Source organism: Manis pentadactyla, chromosome 1, assembly GCF_030020395.1.
Source record: "Manis pentadactyla isolate mManPen7 chromosome 1, mManPen7.hap1, whole genome shotgun sequence".
Classification (NCBI taxonomy): Eukaryota; Metazoa; Chordata; class Mammalia; order Pholidota; family Manidae; genus Manis; species Manis pentadactyla.
In genome coordinates this window covers 81,196,585-81,211,182 of record NC_080019.1, presented here as the reverse complement: position 1 = coordinate 81,211,182, position 14,598 = coordinate 81,196,585, and the positions used below count along the sequence as shown (strand labels likewise).

At 37.6% G+C, this 14,598-nt stretch overlaps 1 protein-coding gene across 2 annotated transcripts in view; it reads right to left on the bottom strand.

Annotated features, from left to right (window-relative positions):
* Positions 1–9,205, bottom strand: part of AGTR1 (angiotensin II receptor type 1) — a 48,583-nt gene extending 39,378 nt beyond the window's left edge. The window contains exon 1 of one of the 2 annotated variants that reach the window (XM_057499018.1): positions 8,978–9,205. The gene's annotated coding sequence lies outside the window, so the exon portion shown is untranslated. The remainder of the gene's footprint in view (positions 1–8,977) is intronic. The other variant, XM_036896387.2, reaches the window with a different exon arrangement.
* Positions 9,206–14,598: the final 5,393 nt, after the last annotated feature.

Sequence of the window (14,598 nt, the reverse complement as noted above, 5' to 3'; positions counted from 1 at the left end):
TTTTACTTGTGAATCTACAGTTAAACTTTGAGTAATGATTCTTTTTACTATAAACCTTATATAGGCATTATTGTACCATAATTTAAAAAAAACTTGTTAAAATGTCTTCTTCTGCTTTTATTTTTTATTGAAATAATACATGCAGTTGGTATACATATCAAGTCCCAGGAGACCATAAAATGAAAGTACAATCTCCTAGCCCTCTTAAATTGTCTCTCTGAATCATCCACTTCACAGAGATTCTTACTACTAATAGTTTCTTATGTATCCTTCTAAGACTTCACAAAATGTATACACATGCATATAAATGTGTACTTCATTTTACACATCACACTATTCTGCTCTTTAGTTTCTTTTAAACTTAATAATATGGCTAGCAGAACTTTCTTTTTTTTAATTTATTTTAATTTATTTTATTTTTTTATTTTTTTATTTTTTGTAGATAATTATTTTTTTATTGAAGGGTAGTTGACACACGGTATTACATTACATTAGTTTCAGGTGTACAATATAGTGATTCAACATTTATATACATGACAATTCTAGGTACCAGCTATCACCATACCAAGCTGTTACAATATCTTGACTATATTCATTACATCCCGGTTACTTATTATTTTACCATTGGAAGTGTATACTTTTTTTTTTTTTGTGTGAGGGCATCTCTCATATTTATTGATCAAATGGTTGTTAACAACAATAAAATTCTGTATAGGGGAGTCAATGCTCAATGCACAATCATTAATCCACCCCAAGCCTAATTTTCATCAGTCTCCAATCTTCTGAGGCATAACAAACAAGAACTTTCTTTCTACATCAATATATATAAGTCTATCTCATTCATTTTGGTGATTATACCGAATTTCATTCATTGCATTGTTACATGATAATTTACTTAACTAGCCCCCTATTAATGGGCCTTAAGGTTTTTCTTTTTTTCAGTTTCCCATTTTGGTTGCTTAAAAAAAATATGCCTCAATGATCGTATTTATACATATGCATCTTTGTACTTACATGAATATATTAGCAAAAGAAGTTCCAAACATAACTGTTGAAGCAAATTGTACACTCTAAGTTTTTGAAAGATACTTACAAGATGTCTTCCATAAAGGTTATGCCAATTTATGATACTAGAAATCTGGCTTTCATTGGATCTTAAGTTTTCTCCTCAGTCTGAGAAATGAAAAGCACACATTTGGGTTGATTTGCATTTCTTGAATTACTAATGAGGTTGAGCTTTTTGTTTTCTTACTTTTTATAGTTACTCTTCTACCAGTTTGCCTAGTCATGGACTTCACTCATTTTTCAATTGGGTCGTTCACTGTTTCTCATGTTAAAGTGTTGATATTTTGCACGTAATGTGTGGCAAACAGCATTCCCAAGTTCCTGTTTATATTTTGACTTTATTTTATATTCAATCATTTACAATTTTATATGTGCCAACTTCATCAGTATTTTTCCTTATAGCTTTGGGGGATTTTTTTAAGTAAGAAAATTTTTTAAAGCTGAAGAGTTATTCAAGAAGACTGTGTATAGGTTACTTTTAAATAGCATTGTACACCAACTTTACAATAGTATTGCTAAGTAAAAGAATTTTGGTATTAGAAGGAGATATTTTTATTCCTATTTCTTGGTGGCTTTGTTTTTATAGCAAGAGAAATTTCCCATAAGATTTCTCCTACCAAATACTGGTGTGGTGGGAATTCTGTGGACTCGGGCTCTAGTCTATCTTAGAAAAAAAACTAGACTCAGGGTTGGATTTGCCCATATCATTCTCTAGAGAGTTAATAGTTTTTAAGGCCTGAAATCTAGAGTAAGTTATAAGGCAAGTAATAGAAATTCCAGGAGACATGGAAAGAAAGAAAGAAGTATAGAAGTAATAGAGATTCCTTGTAGGAAATTTTGAAAGTACATGCAAAAAAAAAAAGAAAAAGCCACCTTTGATCTGATCTTAGCCTTGATCTTAATAACCCTCAAAATCATGTAAGATTTGTTATGTATTTTTCCGAGTCTTTCTTATCTGTTCCTCAAATATTCAGGCATTTAAAGAATATATCAGTGATTTTTAGTTATAAATCGGTGCCAATATAAGTACGCTGTTTTTATTAGAATACCAGTGACCCCAATAAAGACCATAATGTCACCGTGACAAGAATCTCATGCACACACACACACACACACACACACACACACACACACACAGGATCACACCATGATTTATGTTTTACATATTACTCTATTATTTGCTTATGATTATCTTCCCTTGTCACTAAAATATTTTTAAACATATAAAATTATTTAAAAATTGTATATTAAATATATAGTTTTATAAATATATAGCACTCTATAATATTCTATCATATGGCTTAACCTAATGGGAATTTAAAAGAATAGATGTGTGTTTCTCTCAAAAATTCATTCTGTTAACCAAGTATATCAAATGCCAGAACACTTTTAAGAAATCATTGCATAGGAATCACATCAGATTATTTTCCATTCTGGATAAAGTGGCAGCAATTAACTGTGTCAAGGTTAAGGGCTGGGAGACATCATAGTACAATGTGTTTTATGTGAAGTGACATCATTTGAACTGAAAGAGATTATTAAAACTGAGTTAATAGAACATTCTTGTTCGAGGGGTATACCATGTGGATTTAGAAGCATGTAAAACGTATTTGAATTGGCTTAATAAGAAGAGTTTGGGTCAAAAAGTGAAGAAGAGTGTATGTGATGATAAAATTATAAATGTATGAAGTTCCCTAGAAGAAATGTTGTGATATTTTTTTCTATTTGTTTAGAAAAAGGTCCAGGGCAGATTATATTCTCAGTCACAGTCACAAGTGAGCAGCAGGGCTGTAAAGGGCCCTAAGAGAATCACTGGCATTTTATCATTTATCAGCCCTGAGAAAGTCTGCCTGCTATGTGCAGGGTGTCTGTTGGTCACTACGCTCTCTCTGAACCCTGATAGTCGGCATCAGGGCAGCCCTGGGGTTGAATCTGCCCTTAGCCATAATTTACATGTTAGACATTGTACTATTAGTGCTGCTTAACATTCCAGGTCTAAACAGCTGGTGAGGTTCTGTCTCCCAGGGAAGTCCCTTTATTACTGAGAAAATTGTGGCTGCTCAGCCCTCTTGACATTCATCTCCTCTCAAACATGATCATATCAGGAACCCAGGCTCACTTGTCTTTTGACCAACATCAGTGGTTGACCCTGTCAATAGACATTTAGACTGATCCCACTGACAGCTCTCAGAGAATCTAAATGCACTATGAGAAATCATTCAGACACTGGATCATTTGGGGGAGTCACTGGCTTAAATAAAATAAGTCATCATTTGCTTACAGACTAAGTTGTTAGTAACTATATTCAACTACAGTTTTGTAAACCATGCTTATAGATAAATATTTACATTAAAAACCGAGTGCTATGTAATCTGAGTTGGAATGCTGAACATTTTATGTATGTAGGGAATGACTTGTTCAATTCAAGGAGACCTTTTTTTTTGTAGTATCAGAACACCAAAAGGTAAAAACAGTAAATTTTAGGTAAGTTATGGGGAAAAAAACAGAAGTACCAAATCTTAAGTTATAAATAATGGGTTGTTACAGTTTTAGTATTTAGTTCCCAACTAAAGAAGGAATTTCTAGAATTCTTCATTATTACATTTAAAGGTAAGATGACAGGCAAATGTAACTAAAATGGAAAAGATCTTATTTTTTTCTATGAGGGAAATTATTTGATTTCAAATTATAACTTTAAATTACAAATAAATTCTCAAACAATTAGTTAACCTTAACAGACAGGCAGCCTCGGGTAGAGCAGACACTATGGGGTGACAGTGAAGAGCACAGGAATCAGAACTGCTGAGTTTCAATCTTGACTGACCAGTTACCACATTTGATTGTATCCCAATCTGTAAACAGGATTAAGCAGCTACAATTTCATAGGGATGTTGTGAGGATTAAATAAAAGTAATGTTTAAAGGCAGATTACATGTGCTTAATAAATGTTACCTTTATTAAAAATGTTAGCTTATTAAAAAGCCAAGAAAATAACCTTTAGGTTATCATTTTCTACAAGGCATAGGTACTGTACCCTTCTGCTTCTCTAACTTTAATGCGCATTTGAATCACCTGGGGATCTTGTTAAAATGCAAGTTCTCAGTAGGTGTGGGTGGGGTCTGAGAATCTGCACTTCAAACAGGCTCCCCGGTGATGCCCATCCTGCTGGTTTGTAGACCTTGACACCTGAGGGAATCGTGGATGGTTGCTCCTACTCTGCAGTAGTGGTTCTCAATAGGTGGAAATGCAGACAACATATACACATTGAAAGTGCTTCCTGGTGACTGTAATATGCTTGCCTTACCTGTTTCCTAATGTCTCAAGAACCACTGATTTTATATTTCAACCTTTTATTCTATTTCTCCTTTTTTTTTTTACCATTCTCTCTACTTTTGCCTTGCCATTACAGCTTTAGACTAAAATATGGCATTAATACTTAGTTCCCCAGTTAGTATGAATAAAGCATCAATTTTAAGTCATTTTATTGTATGTACCAGGGTAACATCTCTCTTCTAAAGTCAGAGGCATTGGGTGTGGTCCATGCTATCACAGGAGTTCTCATCCCACAGGGAGGGGAAGGTTGTGGTAGTTATTATGGAAGTGGCTGCAATCAAACAGTGTGGCCACATTAGACATTCCACCTGCTCTGAAGGTAGGCTGGTAGGAGGGTTGTTTTTAAATGGCTTCCTGTCCCAGTGGCTTTGGGATGATTAGAGAGACCCATATCTAAATATGTACTTAGCTAGACCAACATCTCTCTAGGGCAAAGACCAGTTTTATACTTTCGTGTGTCCTGAGGGCTTGATGCGACTTGATATATAGTACTCCCTCTGTAAGTATTTTCTCCATTTGTTGATACATTTCATAGATACACTTCTTCATTTTCCAAGGTAGATGAAAGAAGTTTAGATAAATGTAAGTCAGGAAACATGTGAATAAATCTTAGAGAGCAAATCAGCAATCATAAACTCTCTTCAAGACTGCACAACCACAGATGTATTTTCTGATATTCTTACTTTGAAGTTAACCATTCAAAGAGTTTAAGTCCACTGAACTAGCAGAGATTTTAATATCATGTGGCTAAGAACAAAACAGCTTATATGTGTATAAAATGAACAAGAAATCACATAAAAGTGGACCCAAGCTAAATGATTATTAGTTCTATGATTTAAAATTTTAAGGACTATTAATTCTGATTTAAAATTTTAAGGACATCTAGAATTGAGACTCTGATTGTGAAGGTATAGTGCAATTGTGAAAAACCAAGCATACCGGTTTTCCATTTGTAAATGTTAGAAAAGTAAGTAAATTTACTTTTGCTAGCAAAACAATTTAAAATATTCTTGGGAGTAGGAAGGAAACTTTTATAGTAACTGGCAGATTCTAGACATTTATTCCTACTTAAGATGTTTGGATTATGCCATCCAAATGTTATTTAGGAACCAAACCAAACAAAAACAATCTCTTCTAAATTGAGCTATAAGAATAATGTAAAATAAAGCTGTCATACAGCATTTATAGTATATAGTGAATTCTTTGTTAGTAAGTATTTTGAAAGACAGTTTTGGTTTTCATGCTTAAGGGACTTTTTCCCCCATGTGATCATCTGCTAGGAAGAGAAAGAATCAAAATCAGGTAGCAAAACTTTCAATGTTAATATGACCATACCTAAAAGCAAGATTTACTTGTCACTTCTATGACTGCTCGAAATACATACTTTGTTTTCTATATCCAGTTGTCAAACTTGTCATTAAAATAACTACTAATAAATATTGTGCAAACTTATAGCTCTTCAGTTGTTTTTTTAGATGTATTTATTTTAGATGTATTTTAGAGCTTTAATAGGATAATAGTCATTTGCCAAATCAGCTTAATATTACCTTAAATATCTCTAGACACTGCTTCATTTAACATGGTTTAAGCCACTGAAAAATTGATTTTTGGTAGCTAAAATTCATATCATGAATAAAATAGAAAATATAAAGTGATAGCTAAATTTAAGCTGGAAATGGGAAAAATTTCCTGTTTACAAAAATTTTCTTTTGCTTATGGGAACTTTGGAATATTGTTTTAATAAATATCTATATTAAAAGAAACACAAACCATGTAATTCAATGACTTTAGACAATTTTGAAAGAGATATATTATATTTTGAACTATTTTGAAGAAAAATAATAGTACTTTCCAGTGATGATGGGTTTAAAAGCTAATTTGCCCAATTTGCTGGACAACTTGGGAGAAAAGTGTTGCTAAGCCGACCTTGGATACTTGGTCATATTTTGTTGCTCTGGCTTTATATTTGTTTATTGCTACAATGTGTCTTCAGGACAGCTTTTTAATCTTTACAACACTTGGATTTACTTCACACTTCTAAATAAAATTCTTAATTTGTTAGCCTACTTGGGAGACTTTCTGGCATTGCCCAGTCGTGACTGAGAGGGCAAAGGACTAGGTAAACTAATGAGCATGGGGCTAAAGGCCGGGAGCCTTCATCAGGCAGCCAAAACATCAAGTGTGCCGGGGCACGATTTGGGCTTGGTTCCTCTAACAAATTTGAAAGCAAAATACAGCAACTCTCAATTATCTGCTTAAAAAGGACAAAGTGACAGCACAGATAAAACTATAGGAGACATGTATCAGGTATGTAACATTTCAAACTCCATTGTAGCTGAGGATTTTACCTGGGCTTCGGGTAAGCAGCAGACTAAACCTTTCATTATTTTCCCTCTAGCATAGGCCAAATCGACATGGTAATAACAACAAGAGCAGTAGAAAAACAAAAACAATCCCCCCCCCACAAAAGTATATATGTACATAGGCAATTTTCAACTCCAATTAGGGAAAAGAGAAAAGCAAGAAGAAACACCCAGTCGACAGATTTGTCCTTCTTCGAACACTTAACCAGGGTTAGAGAGGGATGGGAAAGATTTAAGCTCAGAAATTTGGGATGGTGAGCTTTGCCAAAGCAACAGTGACTGAAGACATTTTATAAATCTTAAGGAAAATAAGTATTTTTTGGCATCAGTGGACCCAGTGGAAGGAAACCAGTTTTCTTCTGAGTTGGATGGTGGATCAGTTGATTCAGTTTAAGGTCAAAGAGAAGCCAAACCAGAAATCAAGGCCTCATGATGGGCACAAAGAACAATGAAGTCAGGAAAAAAAGAGACAGGCAGAGTAGATAACAGACCTGACATTAATAATCATGAAACTTTATCAAATGTTGAGATCTAGGAACTTGGGGCCCCTCCCTGAGCTTTCAGCCAAGTTACAGAACTACCAACTGTAATCTGGGGGATGGATGCCTAGAGCCAGCACTGAAACCTAATGATTTTCCAGAGCAGGTAATTTTTCCAGAGAGTTATTGGGATGGTTTTGAGTATCCCAATCAAGGGCTAAAAGGGTAATTTTTTTTTAAGCAGTAAACTAGGAAACAAAAGACATCAAGGAATTCTATCATTGGAGGAAACCTTATGTGCAGGCACCTGAGGTTCAGAACTGTGAAATAATTCTAATAGCACATAGTCAGCTAAGTGGGAGTCTCTGTTCCCTGCCCCATGGGCTTCCCTGCCCCTGCACTGTCTGCCAGGAAGGGTGGTGGGACGCACGGCTGCCTGACGAAAGATTACCCACGTGGGCCTTGAGAGCCAGTATAGGCGACAAGGAGAGCAGGCAGTGTCTTGTAATGGGGTTACAGTTTATGCTAAGGGAATAAATACCTGGGGATCCAGGACCTGCAGATTTAACTACCAAGAGAATCACTTGAGGGAGGAGGCACCTTTAGGAGGGGATACAAGTTGCTCAATAAAGTGATAAAACATGGAGAGCCAGATTTTTTGTCTCTCTCACTGTTATTTTCTCTTCTCTGAATGACACTAGCAATAAATGCAAACAAATCCCAAATTTGATCCCAGGGGAGAGTGAACACACAAACTTCCACCAAGAACTGAGGGCTTCTGAGGGCCTGTAGTGGGGTTTTAATATTTAATGAGGCCCTCTACAAACAAAGAATTGGTAAGAAGCTTCAGATGGGTAAAATAGCCAGGTCTCTAATGGCTGTCCAAAGACAATAGGGCAAGATATGTTTTGGGAACGACTTGTTGAGGTCTTTCAGGAGAAGTAACAGGTTGGCTCTGTGGAGAGACTGGGTTGGGCGTTTAAGAGAACTGGAGAATGGGGTGCTAGACAGAGAAGTAGAGGGGAGGGAAGGAGCCAGCCAGAGCTTCTAACATCCCTCCTTGGTTACAAATGTGCACTGGCCAGGAGGCCTGTGGGGCTTGGTTTGTGGAGTCGTTCAGGCTTCTCTCCAGCCCAATTTGATGACTCCAGGGACACCTGGGAACACCTGAAGACGGGAGAGTTTGACCCAGGTCGGAGCAGTGCCTGGTGCCAAGGCCCCACCGGTATGGTTTGCGGGCAGGGGTAAGGGGGAGATGAGAGATGCTGGGGCATCGCCTGTAAAGCAGAGAGGGAGGCTGGGGACACTCTTAACTTCATTTTAGAAGTAGCACAACTTATAAATGGACACCCCGTGGAGTTATACCAGCTTTCTACTCAGGTCATCACGGTGAAAAGACAAGAGTTAGCTAAAAGCCTCAGGAAGAAAGTTTTACTGGTTGCATCCCATTTCTGCACATTTCTTGATAGGGTAAGTCGAAAAAGTTTAGTCAGATGGTAATTAAATTTCTGGGGCAAACGATATCAAATTGTTCTCCCCCAGCCCAGACTTCCCTCATCTGATTTGGGGAAGGGCTTGCCAGCTCCCGGGGTGCGCCGACCGGGAAATAAGAGCTGTGTCTCCTTGGTCCGCGTGAACCTCCCAGGACAGCTCCCGCAGTTAGGACCCCTGGACTTCAAACTGACCACCCCCGCCCTGCAGTCCCCAAGGCTGGCCGGGCGGTCGGCGCAGACTCACCCGCGCCGCGGACGCTGCGCCCACGCCTGGCCGGGACCTGGCTGCGCTGGTGCGGGGCTTCCGCGCGCCGCCTCGGCGCCCCGGCTGTGCGCCCTCACTCGCGGGGTGCGCTGGGGCTGCTCCCCATCGATCGCCGCGCTGGTCCGGCAGAGCGGCTAGCGGTCCGTCTGCCCAGGCGCCCTGTCGCCCAATGCCCGGGACCTTGACTGCCGAGCGCTGGAATCATGAGCTACGCTGCAGCTCCGAATTTATAGCGAGGGGCGTTGCTGCTCCGTGGGTGTCAGGGGCGAGGCTCTGTTTTGCATTCCCTCCTCCTCCGCCCCGCCCCGGGAGACCCTCTGGGCCCAACCCCCTCCCTCTCCAGACGCTGATGGAAGTGGAATCAGCCACATGTCATCCTTAGTGTCGCCGAACAGATCTGCTCTCACTTGGCTCGAACCCCGCATTTGAGAGGGGTAGTGTAATAGAGGAGAGCTGGGGAGACAGGAGAAGCAGCTCACGCTGATGTAAGTTCCTCTACTTAAAAAAAAAATTTTTTTTAAAGGACGAATTGAAGTTCTTTCTCTTTCCTGTAAGTCAAACTTTGACAATAACGTGGATCATAGGTCCCATAGATTAGTTTCAGGATTACAGAGTGAAAGGTAGACATTCATTTCCTCCTGTTGGGGATGCTATCAGAATTGCATTTTTTAAAGTAGAAAAATTGAAAAAGTTAAAATATGACCAACTACATAAAGAAGGATTAATATAAATTCCTCACAAAGTCTTCTAGAAAAACAAGAGGAAGGATCATTGCTCAACTCATGATATGAGGCCAGTATTGTCCTGATACCAAAACCAGATGAGACATCAGAAAACTCAGACAAATAGCTCTTGTGCATATAGATAAAAACCCTCAACAGAATATTAGCAAATCCAACCCAGTAACACATAAAAAGGATTACACACCATGACCAAGTGAGATTTATTCCAGGAATGCAAGATTAATTTACCAAAAGTCAGTTGATGTAATACACCATGTCAGTAGAAGAAAGGGCACAGGATCATCTTAAGTCAGAAAAAGCAAGGGACAAAATCTAACACCCTTTCAGGAAAAGAAACACTCAACAAACTAAGACTAGAAAGGAATTTCCTCAAACTATAAAGTCAATTTATAAAAAACTTACATCATACTTAATGGTGAAAAATTGAATTTTTTTCACATTTAAGATCAAGAATAAGACAAGAATGTTGACTGTCCCAGTCAATATTGTTCTAGAGGTTCTAGCCAGGGCAATTGGGCAAGAAAAAATAAATAAAAGGCATTCAAATTATAAAGGAAATAAAACTATTTCTATGTGCAAATGACATGATCTTATATTTAGAAAATCCTGAGGAATCAAGTAAAATACTACTGGAGCTAATAAACTAGTTCAGCAAGATTTCAAGATATAAGATCAATATAAAACATCAGTTGTGACAGCAATGAACAATTCAAAGATGGTATTCAGAAAAAAGTTGCATTTACCATAGATCAAAAGAATAAAATACTTCTGAATAAATTTAACAAAAAGGGTGTGAAAAACTTGGACTCTGAAAACCAGAAAACATTGTTGAAAGAAATTGAATTAGCTTAAACAAATGGAATAAGATTCCATTTTCATGGATTGGAAGAAATTACATTGTTAAAATGTCAACACTCTCTAAATAATATACTGGTTAAACACAATCCCTATCAAAATTCCAGCAAGCTGTTTTGGAAGAAATTAAAAAGTCCTAAAATTCATATATAAGTGCAAAGGACCCAGAATAGTCAAAACTCTCTTGAAAAAAACAAAGCTGGAGGATTTAGACTTCCCAATTTCAAAATTTACTACAAAATTATAATAACCAAGATGTTAAGATTGGCATAAAGATCAATATGGCCAATTGATTTTCGACAAGAATAGCAAGACAATTCAATAGGGAATGGCTAGTCCTTTCAACGAATGGTCCTGGAATAACTGGATATCCACATGCAGAAGAATGAAGTTGGACCTCATAACACCATATACTAAAAATTAATTAAAAATGGAACATAGACCAAAATGTAAGAGGTAAATTTATAAAACAATAGAAAACATAGGAGTAAATCTTTGTGATCTTGAGTTATGCAAAATATTCTTAGATAGAACAGCAAAAGCTTAAGCAGCACAAGAAAAATAGATGTTCCATCAATATTAAATATTTTCTTCAAAATTAAAAATTTCTGTCTTCAAAGGACATCAAGAAAGCTAAAATATAATCCACAGGATTGCAGAAAATATTTGCAAATCATAGATCTCATAAAGGTTTGTATCCAGAACATATAAAGAACTTCTCCCAGTCAATACTAAAAGCACAGATAATCCAATTTAAAAAAAGGGCAAAGGACCTGAATAGATATTACTCCAAAGAAAATGGACAAATGGCCAATATGCACGTGAAAAAATTATCAACATGATTAGTCATGGGGGAAATGCAAATTAAAACCATGAGCTATCACTTCATACCTACTAGGATAGCTATAATCAAAAAGTCAGATAGTATAAAGTATTGGCAAGAATACAGAGAAATTGGAGCCCTCTTACATTGTTGGTGGGAAGATAAATTGGTGCTGGTACTTTGGAAAACACTTGCAGTTCCTCAGAATGTTAGGCATAGGGTTACTAGATGGTAATTTATATTTTTTCATTCTCACAAATTAAAAATACCAATTTTACTACACTGTAATAAAATATATAATAAGCATAGGTTTGTCCAGGAAGACTTGGTAGGAATGTAAAGCTGAGGAAGACATGGTCCTGGAGTGCTAACCCAGAAGGGAGAAAGCAACCTGCTTCCCCACTAGATTATGCCTCTGGGGCAAGGCCCTGTCTAATTTCAGTATATGCACAGAGTGCCTGGCACATGATAAGAATACCCACAAAGGTAAACAAATCACTCTGACAGAAATGACTCCCTAGAGGCCATATGTCTTGGAAGAAATGTTGTTTGAGATGGGTCTTGAAGGCTGGGTAGTATTTTTGAACTGGGGACCAAGGGAACAGCATGTGTAAAAGTACATTTGGCAAAACATCATTTGTATGTGAAAGAGGGCTGCTGAGAGTTTCTAGAGCATGTGAGTAATAACAGTAAGTGCTATCATTTATTGGATACTTACTATGCATCAGATACCTATTAAACCCTTCATATCATTAACCTAATTATCATCACAGAAAACTAACATATAAATAGCTACATTATTATCCCCATTTTGTGGATGAGGAACCTGAGATATAGAAGGTAAAGAAGTTGCCCAAGGTAACCTGATTTGTAAGTAGCAGAGCCAAGATTTTAGGTTCTCTGGTGTCAGAGCTATGCATTTGCTATGCTAAGAGATTGTAGTGGTAGAAAGAACCAGAAAGATAGGGCTAGCATGAATGTGGGGTCCAGAAATTACTAGGTGGGTTTGAATTCGATTTGGTTGTTGAGGAATAACTGAGGCTTTTGAGGAAGAGCTTGAAGTTTAGGATGGATCAGAGTTTGGAGATGCTAGAAGCAAGGATACCAGTAGAACAAATGAGAGGTAACAAGGACCTACATATTACATTCGGACTAGAAACAATGCCAAGACAATAGAGAGGGTTTAGGAAAATAACTGAGGACAGTGGAAGGGGAGGAGATGCACTGAGCTGGTTATGAGAGGTGGCCAATCAGGTTTATTTATTTAGGGACCTTGCCCAGATGTCCCACTGGCAGTTATAATTGGGAGAGAGATGGCTTCCTTTCGAGGTTTATTTATTTATTTATCTTTGGAATGCCTCTTCTTAGCTCACATTACTGGAAAAGATATTAATAGGTTTGGGGGACATTTAAAGATTTGTCTTTATATTCAAGACTATGGTGATGGGGAATTAGATCCAGAAGTTGAGCTGAAGGCAAGAGAACACCAGGATCAGGTGATGAGCCATGTGGTAGGGAGCAGAAGAGAAGACAGCGGAGGCTGCAGAAATGAACCTTGCAAGAAATTGGGCAGTGAAGAGAGAGCGCGATGGAATCCAGCAGAGACCTTGACTATATTTAAAATTTAGGGAATCATAGGCAGCTGGGGAAACAGCAAATAGGAAGAAAGAGAATGGGCAAACAAGGGAACAGGGCAAAAGGCCAAGAGAGAAGAGTGCACTTGGAGAGTTACCCCGGGGAGGGGAGGGTGGGTAGGGAGCCTTTGCCGACTGCTGTGGGGAAAAGAGGAAGGGTAAAGGCACAGAGATTGTCCAGTGCTTTTTCTAGGACTCCTCATACTTTTCTTGCCTTTTAGCAGTGATTTTCAAGCCTTAGCATGACTTGTTTTAAATAGACAACACTTTCTTGGATGCGATATTCCTCTTTCTTCCATACTTGCTAGCAAGCAGGCTACTTACACTGGCGATATTTCTTTTTATTTTATGTGTATCTTCCTGTGTATACAGTTTTTAGTTCCTTCTTCTGGGTTATTTACTTAGCCCACATTTATTGAACTTCTTTGTGTTTGGCGCTATGCTAAGTGATGAGGGAAAGGGAGATCAATGTCACTGGCTTTTCCTTCTGTTACAGAAGTGGGATTTGGGGGTGGCAGTGTCTGCAGGTGCCTCTGGGGCAGCCTGGAAATATTGGGGTGATCCATGTGCAAGGAATATGGGACTAGAGAGGAGGCTCACAACAGCTAACTGTCCCACATAGAGTAAAGCTTGTCCTAGGCATTAATTTACTTGTTTGCTTGGTTTTGAGATTGGACCCTTTGTGACTTGCCTCTTTGCAAAATATTTGGAACCATTCATAACAAGACCTTTGTAGAAAAGCCTGAGATGGGTGAGAAATAAATTCTAGAGTTTGTGAGTGAAAATAGGAAGTATACTCCTGTAATTATAGCTTCAGATTATATTTTAAAATCTCTATATTTTGAAATCTATTTAGTGTTATAAATCATTATCTATACTCATGCCTGTACTAAATTCCAACTTGGTTTTATAAATGATCACAGTTTTGAGGACTGGAAGTTTCTTAGTCAGCTCTTGGGGGTGCAAACTCTGGAAAGGTGGGATTTGCTCTTAGGTGTATCATATCATCCGAAAAGCAGATGAGAAGGAAAAGTTTCCAAAATATTGATAGCATCATGATTATTGTAATGAATCAGCTGAGGAATGGTTTAAACACTTGGCTTTTCTGATACAATAACAAATAGGCCCTATGCAAAAGGGTATACCTTAGAGTTATAACTAGAGACAGAGACTGGAAGCCCAGCTTGAAATATGTACACATGAAATATATATACACATACACATGCATATGCAGAGAAAAAAAGTGGATGTATATTAATTAAAATGCATATAATTTTTACTTCTGAATATAGATTATATTCTCTTTTTATGCTTGTATAAATCATGCACATTTTATATAACCATTACATCATTACAAAGTAAACAGGATGAACAAGAAGATAGGGAACTTAGCACAGGAACTGTATGGACAACAAGGAACGTGTGTGCACAGATTTTGCTAATACTAAACTTGAAGGCCCAGTGGCTTCAACCCCGTGAGTGTGCCTGTACCTGTGCTTTAGGGCATTTCTGTGGTTTACAGTGTGCATTTGCTTCTCCCATATT